General features: G+C 42.4%; 1 long non-coding RNA gene across 1 annotated transcript in view; it reads left to right on the top strand.

The window, feature by feature from the left end:
* LOC122564108 overlaps positions 1 to 1,460 on the top strand; it is a 17,634-nt gene extending 16,174 nt beyond the window's left edge. Inside the window, exon 3 of the long non-coding RNA XR_006315820.1 lies at positions 1,396 to 1,460. This is a non-coding gene — a long non-coding RNA (uncharacterized LOC122564108). The remainder of the gene's footprint in view (positions 1 to 1,395) is intronic.
* Positions 1,461 to 8,370: the final 6,910 nt, after the last annotated feature.

Here is an 8,370-nt window from a genome sequence, read left to right on the forward strand (position 1 = left end):
AAAAGAGACGTAAGGGGCAACTTTTTCATGCAGAGGGTCGTACGTGTATGGAATGAGCTGCCAGAGGATGTGGTGGAGGCTGGTACAATTGCAACATTTAAGAGGCATTTGGATGGGTATATGAATAGGAAGGGTTTGGAGGGATATGGGCCGGGTGCTGGCAGGTGGGACTAGATTGGGTTGGGATATCTGGTCGGCATGGACGGGTTGGACTGAAGGGTCTGTTTCCAGGCTGTGCATCTCTACGACTCTATAACTAATGATCCCCATTAGCAGCTATTGACTCCCACAGGCCGACGTTTAGCCATTCCTTTGCCAGTTTTCTCTCTTAGTCCCGAGACCTTGCAGATCGTGTGTCAAACTAGACCTCACAGATTGTGACTCTCCATGAATCTCAACAAAAATGACAGTTTGCGAAAATTCTGACAAAATTCCTGTCGATGCCAGACTTGTCGGGTAAACGCAAACTTGGTTAGAGACAAAAAAACTGCTGATACTGGAATCCAGAGTAGACAAGCAGGACGCTGGAAGAACATAGCAAACCAGGCAACGTCAGGATGTGCAGAAGTCAACGTTTCGAGTGTAACCCAAATGGAGTTGATGTGGATGCAATGGCTCAGTGGTGTTATCATTGGACTGTTAATCTCAGAGACTCAGGTAACGTTCCGGGGACCTAGGTTTGAATCCCACCATGACAGATGGTGGAATTTGAATTCAATAAATATCTGGAACTAAGAATCTAATGACTACTATAAATCCATTGCCAATTGTCAGAAAAACACAAATGGTTCATCAGCATCCTTCGGGAAGGAAACTGCCATCCTTACCTGGTCTGGGCTACATGTGACTCCAGACCCACAGCAATGTGGTTGACTCTTAACTGTCCTCTGGGCATCTAGGGACGGGCAATAAATGCAGCCTAGCCAGCGAAGCCCTCATTCTGTTACAGAATAAATAGAAAACAAAACATTCTTCAGGACAGGGGGTGGGTGTGGGGGGAGCTGCAGGGGCAGGGTGGTGAAGTGGGGATATTTGATGACAGGTAGAAGGTACTACCTGGGTGGTCAATGGGAGGAATGAATCCGGTTGGTGGCAGGGAGCAGTGGCAGGGAGGGGGAGGGGCTTAGAAGGGAATGGGGAGGGAGGTTATTTGAAATTGAAGAACTCGATGTTGAGTCCTCCGGGCTGCAGGGTGCCCATGCGGAAGAAAAGGTGTTGTTCCTCCAATGGCACCCGACTTTGCCAAAAGATGTGGATGGGGATTCCATGCAGCTCTTGGTCACGAACATTGGTGACTGATGGAGGGCCAGAGGAGCAAGTGGTGAACTAGGGTTTCCAAGTTAATGTTCTGAATTTCTGGCTGGGAATTGTTGTCAATTAGTTTCTATCTGGCAGGTGAACGAAGAACAAGAGCAAAGATCAATACAGCACAGGAACAGGCCCTATGGCTCACCAGGCCTCTGCCATTACCTAGTCCTTAAAAGATAAAAAATATGAAACTGCACATTAATAAGGTGAGGTGACATCATATAAGGATGCTAATGCATGCAAATTTGAGCTGGTTACGAGCCAGAGTCTCATTTTGCCATTCAACACTTGCTTTGGAAATTGGACTTTTTGATGTCAGTGTTTGGGAACTCATTGCTGGCCATCTCATGTGAATTTCTTGATCGTCTCCAACAACACCCAAGTCATCAGGGACTGGGAAGACTCTGCCCAAATTGCCTGACCCGACTCTTCCATATTTCATTGAAAAAGATTTTGTTCCTTTTAAAAACTTTTCCATTTAGGACTTCAAAAACAAATAGGACTTTTATTAATGTAAGGTCACATAACACTTATTGCCATTAAGATAAAAGAAATAAGGCACTTCACAGAATGGCAATTAGACTAAAAACTACATTGAGCCAAAGCAGGAGATATTAGATGTTGAGACCAAAAGTTTGGTAATTAAAATATAGTTTTAAGAAGAGTCTTAAGATTGGTAGTGGGTAGTTAAGACTTGGAGAATCTGACAAGGGCTGTTCAGGATGTAGATAATTGACAGACCAATTGCCATTGCTGGAAAGGAGGTAAAGGAAGGAAAAGCACAAGTGGACAGAATTGAAAGAAGCAGCTTGCAGGTTAGAGGTAGTGAGGGGCATAATCATGAAAGGTTTTGAGCACAAGAATGAGAATTTTAAAGTTGTAAACAGTGGGGGGCAGGCTGAAAATAAAGGTCAGAAAGCACAGTGTTTCAAATGGAATTGCATGCAGGTTAGGATGTGGTCAAGTAATTTGGAATGGGATGTGGCTGTCCAACAGAGCAATCAAATAGATGAGTCTCGAAGTGACAAAGACATGGAAGAGGTTTTGGCAGCAACTGAGGTGAAACAAAATGCAAAACTTGCATTGATAGAATACTTTTTACAAGGTCACTCAAAAATGCTTACTTTCAAAATGTTTTAATGTTCTTATAATACAGGGAATATGGCAGCCAATTTACACATAAAATTCCCACCAGCAATAGTATGATGATGATTTAGTGGTTTTTAAAGCAATGTTAAAGGATAAATATTAGCTGGACACAAGATATAAGTTTCTCTTGTTTTCAAAGTAGTGCCACGGGATCGCTCATGTTCATATGAGAGAGCAGACAGGGCATCAGTTTAATATCTCATATGAAAACCTGCAACTTGTCAGCAGTCCCTCAGTCCCACACTGAGTTGCTTGTCCAGGTTTTGTGCTGAAGCATCTTGCCTCTTCATTCATCTGTCAAGTAGGACTTGAATCCATAGCCTTATGACTCAGAAATATCTGTTATCAACTGAGCCACAATCGGTATCATTGACTTGAGAGTAAGCACAATGTTGATGAAGAGAATGCAGCTGATATTTAATTCTTCAATGCCTAGGTGTAGGAATATATGTGTTCAGTTATAACTGACTTTACAATTCCCCCTCTTCTCCCCTCCAAACTCCGCCCTCACAACCAACAAGAAAGCTTGTTGGATTGAGCTTTAATCAGATGGTTTAATCAATGTCCCTCAATGGCCCCAGAGGGGGGGTAAATCAATGGTCAAGCCTTAGTTGCTGCTGAGTCAAGCAGGTCCCCAATGGATCTTCTCGTCAGCGCTTAACTGCTTAGATGGCGGCAATGGGGGTGAGTATCCCCCTAGGGTCAAATTGTCAAATAATGTCTCAATTCACCACCTTTCCTGTCACCTCCAGGGAGGGGAGAATCGCATCCATATAACATGCAAGTTCAGGTCTGCGCCAAATAGAACTCTTTGGTGACAGTCAGCCTCAACCGAAGACTGTGGGCAGAAGAAAATGATGAAGTGATAATGAAAGAGTTTATGGTGCAGGCCAAAGAAAATGACTAGATATTTAACCAGAAGTTAATGTGGCTCAACCACGATGCAATAACAAGGATAAGCACATTGACATTCTGAGTAAGACAAAACCTGGCTCACAGCGTTGACTTGTTCCCTTCTAACTTTTTTGTTCTAAATTCTGTGCTGTGGTGCAACTCTTGCTTCATGTTTTATTTTAGATTTTTCTCTTTCTCTGCAATTACCAAACACCCAGTGATTAAACTTTCCTTCCTACCGCTGTCTATAATATGCTAGATTACATTGTAAATGACCGTATAGCCTTCTGTGATGTCTTTGCTCTTCCAATTCTGGCCTCTTGGACATTCCAGAATTGAATTGTTTCATCATTGTATCTGTGCCTTCAGATACTTGGAACACCTTTCCAAATGTGTCTCTTTCTACTTCATTGCCTCCTTTAAAATAGTTCTGAAAACTGAGGTCTTTGACTCATCTTATATTCAGCTGAGTTAGTACTGCCTTGGTGCCTAATTTTATTTGATAATTTTAGATGTTGTTATCATGTTAAAGGTGTTCTTGAATTGAAGTTGTTATTTTTGCTTCTCCTCAGGAAACTGCCCTTTTCCCTTTCAAAACTGTTGTTGCTATTCCACCTTGTTTCCAAGCTGACTCAGAACTTTAAATTGATTAGATTACTCAAAGTGTGGAAACAGGCCCTTCGGCCCAACAAGTCCACATCGACCCTCCAAAGAGCAACCCACCCAGACCCATTCCCCTATATTTACCCCTTCACCTAACACTACGGGCAATTTAGCATGGCCAATTCACCTAACCTGCACATCTTTGGACTGTGGGAGGAAACCGGAGCACCCGGAGGAAACCCACGCAGACACTGGGAGAATGTGTAAACTCTACACAGACAGCTGCCCGAGTTGGGCATTGAACCCGGGTTCCTGGTGGTGGGAGGCATGCAACCTGCATGCAATTCCATTTGAAACACTGTGCTTTCTGACCTTTATTTTCAGCCTGCCCCCCCACTGTTTCCAACTTAAAATTCTCATTCTTGTGCTCAAAACCTTTCATGATTATGCCCCTCACTAACCACTGTGCCACCGTGTCGCCTCTAAAATATCACTTAAACTCCAATTTTAATGTTCTTGAATATTTGTTAATTCCCAGCTTAATTTGTGGCCTCTCTTTTGAAATACTTTATGCTCTAATCCAGCATCCGCTTTCCAGAATCTCAAAAGGGCCAAACTAAAATCATAATGATGTAACCTTTCTGCATTTGACACGTGGTCTACCACACCATTTCCACCCAATACCTTGCTTCTGATGCCCAGCAGTGTTGGACAGCACAAGCTTACATTCTGACTTCTCTGACCATAATTGGAGTCGCTGGCTATTTATTCTCTTTCCAACACTGTTTGTCAAATTTTCAGTTCTTCAAGAGTCTATCATTGCCTCTCTACTTGATTGACTTGCTGCATTACAGGACAAATGTCCATACACATGGGATCAGCTCCCATATCCAACTCAATTCCTCCAGATTGCACCTGAAGTTAGCTCTACCTCAGTATGGTTACAGACAATTGAATTGAATTGAATTTATTGTCACGTGTACCGAGGCACAGAGAAAAGCTTTGTCTTGTGAGCATTACAGGAAGATCACAGAGTTAAGTAGCATAGATAGTAAATAATAGGTAAACAATGGCAAAAACAAAAACACAGGTACAGATGAATGTTAAGAGTTTGTGACTGTATTCAGTATTCTAACAACAGTAGGGTAGGAACTGTTACGAAATCTACTATGCGTGTGTTCAGGCTTCTGTACCTTCTTCTCAATGGTAGAGGTTGTAGGAAAACATTGCCAGGGTGGGATGGATCTTTGAGAATGCTGGCAGCCTTTCCTTGACAGCGGGTCTGGTAGATGGATTCTATAGATGGGAGGTTGGCCTTTGTGATTGTCCAGGCCGAGTTCACCACTCTCTGTAACTGTCTCCGATTTTGAATGGTACAGTTAGGGAGAGAGGTGAATTAAACTCCTTTCTTTTCTTGCCTTCTGACTATAGCCTGAGTGGTTTAATTTTTTTCTGCCCTTGAAAAAGGATGTGGCATGTTTCCTCCAAACCCTCTGTTTGTGAAATCTAGAGTTACAGTGACCTGCATCAAAACTCCTTTCGGGTTAAATATTGTTATTCATTCAAAACTGTGGGAGGGTTATTCCAATATATATACATGTACACGCATATGTGGAAGAAAAGGAAAGAAGAGCTTACAGTTAAGAAAACTTAAAAACTCATAATATGAATGTTATTTCATGTGTTTATTGGAGTTCAAAAGTTTAATGCCCAGTCAGGGTTCTTTCGGACAGGAACTCTGATCCAATCAGATTCAGCTTGCTGAGGGAGGACCACAGTTGCAGAATTCATTTCAAAGTTAATGAAGATGCAGTAGTATGAGGTTGGCATGTAGAAATTTGGTCCACTTTTCAGTCAAGTACAAGGCTTCTTTCAGAACTAGGTTTCAAGGAGTCTTGGACAGCTTAGCCGTTAGCCTGGCATCATGTTCTAATTGTATGTTAGATTCTTAGCAAAGTTAAAAATCACACAACACCAGGTTATATTCCAACAGGTTTATTAGGAACAGGTTCCTAATGTAGAGCTTATGCCCGAAATGTCGATTCTCCTGCTCCTCGGATGCTGCCCTGACCTGCTGTGCTTTCCCAGCCCCACACTCTCGGCTCTGGTCTCCAACATCTGAAGTCCTCACTTTCTCCAGGTTTATTTGGAAGCTAGTACTTCGGATAAACTTGTTGGACTATAACCTGGTTCTGTGTCATTTTTAGCTTTGCCCACCCCAGTCCAACACCGGCTCCTCCACATCACAGATTCCTAGCAGATGGAGGTAAGGGGTTGAGGTTATCAATGAATTGTTCAGAGACCAGAAGAGATTAAACAAAAATTGCTAAAGCACCCCAGCAGATCTGGCAACAACTGCAGAGCAAAAAATAGAGTTAATATCTAGAGTCTAATATGGCTCTTCTTCAGAACTGGCTGTTTCCCAAGAAGAGTCATATTGGACTCGTATTGTTAACCTAATCTGTCTCTCCACAGATGCTGCCAGATCTGCTAAATTTCAGCAGTGTTTTCTGTTTCTTTTATTTCTGATCTGCAGTACTTTGCACATCAGATGAACTTTAGCCACGTGACTGGTTCCTGGATGAGTCAGTTTCAAGTTAACAATTAGTTTCATTCCTTCTGGCACATTATTCAGTTTAAGAGATTAATGGGGTTATCAGCACCTCCACAAATATAGCGATGTTTGATGACTCTCCCTTTGTTATCTGTTCAGGTTTGCTCTCTCTATCTCCTGTGTTTGCAGTGCTCGAATGAGAAATTCTCTACCAGGACTGATCTTTTTAGCTCTGTCCTTTAAATTACAGCTGGAAGTTTCTAGAGCTACAGCCAATTTGCAAATCACGTGATCTGTATCAGTTATTTTAGTCTCGGAAAGTCCATTTTAAAATTAAACAGCTTTTAAAACAATGCAAGTCTCACTTGCATGAGGTCTGACGTCATGATGACAGCGCTCCTTACACACATTAGTAGATTTTATCAGAATATTGGTATAGTTACTTACTTATACTCCATAATTACATAGCATCTTTAACAAAACAGAACATTCCAAGGTGTATTTCATGTGTGATTAAACAGAAAATTGTAATTTATCAAGGTAAAGAGATATGAGGACTGATGACTGAATCCAGATCAAAGAGGGATATTTAAGGGAGATCCTACAAGAAAAAAGAGAGGTAAAGAGGCAGAAAAATTTGGGCAGTGGAATTTCAAATCTTAGATCCTTGGTACCTGAAGGCACAGCCACCAACAACTAAGTTAAAAATCACACACCAGGTTATAGTCCAACAGGTTTAATTGGAAGCACACTAGCTTTCGGAGCGACGCTCCTTCATCAGACAACCACCTGATGATGGAGCGACGTTCTGAAAGCTAGTGTGCTTCCAATTAAACCTGTTGGACCAAAACCTGATGATGTGTGATTTTTAACTTTGTGCACCCCAGTCCAACACCGGCATCTCCAAATCATAGAACAATTAAAACCTGGACTGCTGAAGAGGCCAGAATTGATGGAATGCAAACAACATGTGAAGGGTTGTAAACAGCATTTCCTCTCATTTTCTTTCTCTCTGTGGATCTCTGAAGTCTATACGCTGCAGCAATTTCTGGAACTTGAAGTCAATGCTGTGATCCGTGAGCAGAATGTCCAAGTGCACAATTTATGAAAAATACGATGCTGGAGCAAATTACTGCACTTGCTGGAATCTGTATTGAAAACAAAGAAATGCTGGAAATTACAGCTGGTCAGACAGCATCCATGGAGTGGCAGCAAGCTTCCATTTTGAGTCTCGATGACTCTGCATCTGAGCTGACGTGGAATGTAGAGGGGGCAGCATTTCTGCAATAGTAGGGAGTGAAGCGCTGGAGGAGAAAAAGTGCTCAAAGTACAGATTAAGTGATCAGAATGTGAGAATGACAGAACAATGGTGTGTCTAATTGCACAGATGGTCCCAATGGAGTGGGGGGAGGGGAGAGAGGACACGATGACAAAGAATGCAACAAGTGAATCTAAAAGAAAGGGAAGAAATGAGAGTGAGTTCACAATCTGAAGGTGTTGAACTCAACATTTTATTAAGTTGAGAAGATTGTAAAGTGCCTAGTCTGAAAGCGTGATGTTGTTCCTCCAGTTTGAGCTCTAATTTGCTACAGTATTGCAGCACACCGTGGATTTACTTCACATCAGCTCTGCTGAAAAGTCATCTAGATGTGAAACATTAGCTTGGAGAAAGTGAGGACTGCAGATCTTGGAGATCAGGGCTGCGGGATCAGTCGGTTCCAAAGGCAGGCACTGAGGTAGGAGATGTGGCTGTGGTAGCAAGTCTGCTTCTGGACGTGGCTGAAGAGCTTCAGGGCAGAGGAGATGAAGCAGGACTCCAATTTGCAGATTGTTTCAGAGAACATCTCTGGGAGACCCACACC

Source organism: Chiloscyllium plagiosum, chromosome 28 (assembly GCF_004010195.1).
Source record: "Chiloscyllium plagiosum isolate BGI_BamShark_2017 chromosome 28, ASM401019v2, whole genome shotgun sequence".
Lineage (NCBI taxonomy): Eukaryota > Metazoa > Chordata > Chondrichthyes > Orectolobiformes > Hemiscylliidae > Chiloscyllium > Chiloscyllium plagiosum.